This window comes from Oncorhynchus nerka, linkage group LG17, assembly GCF_034236695.1.
Source record: "Oncorhynchus nerka isolate Pitt River linkage group LG17, Oner_Uvic_2.0, whole genome shotgun sequence".
NCBI classification, from domain to species: domain Eukaryota; kingdom Metazoa; phylum Chordata; class Actinopteri; order Salmoniformes; family Salmonidae; genus Oncorhynchus; species Oncorhynchus nerka.
The window spans coordinates 31,541,374-31,542,421 of record NC_088412.1 but is presented as its reverse complement, the minus strand read 5'-3'; positions in this window follow the sequence as shown (position 1 = coordinate 31,542,421).

The window sequence follows — 1,048 nt, the reverse complement described above, 5'->3', positions numbered from 1 at the left end:
CCTACTACACTACCGTAACAGCCCGGAAATAGTATGTTCTGGTGTTTGTAAACATGGGAAAGAATCAATGAAAGAATGAAGATAATTTGTAGAATGGCACACCAGAGGCCCTGATGAGAGCAACAGATGACCCCGCGCCCGAGAGTGGCTCCAGAGCTGGAGCAAGGCAGATGAAGGAATGGAGATGGGTATGCTAGAGGAGGATGGGGAGAGGAGGAAGGAGGTTGGGTGATGAGAGGAAGATGTAGAGAATGTGGTGAAGATGGTGAGAGATTCCTAAAGAGTAAAAGTAATATATGGCCATATATATATACTTTGTTGTTTCTTGTATCTACTATAGATGATACTTGCCATCTCGTTTTGAGATTAGATTGAGATGGTGTAGATTATTGTAGGTTTATAATTTGAGATGTACAAATGTTGAAAACGCACAGAAACCTATCGAAGTATGAATGTTTATTTTTGTACAATATAGATGTGGCTGCCCATAAGTTTATGGAATCACATTGTATTTATCAAATCAAATCACATTTTATTTGTCACATACACATGGTTAGCAGATGTTAATGCGAGTGTAGCGAAATGCTTGTGCTTCTAGTTCTGACCATGCAGTAATATCTAACAAGTAATCTAACCTAACAATTTCACAACAACTACCTTATACACACAAGTGTAAAGGAATGAATAAGAATATGTACATAAAAATATATGAATGAGTAATGGCCGAACGGCATAGGCAAGATGCAGTAGATGGTATAGAGTACAGTATTTACATATGAGATGAGTAATGTAGGGTATGTAAACATTATATAAAGTGGCATTGTTTAAAGTGGCTAGTGATACATTTATAACTATTTAATATGAATATTTATAAGAACATTTCTAAGTGACCCCAAACCTTTGAACGGTAGTGTATATATATATAGATAGATAAATAGATGTACTTTTACCCCCTTTTCTCCCCAATTTCATGATATCCAATTGGTAGTTACATTCTTGTCCCATCACTGCAACTCCCCTATGGACTCGGGAGAGGTGAAGGTCGAGG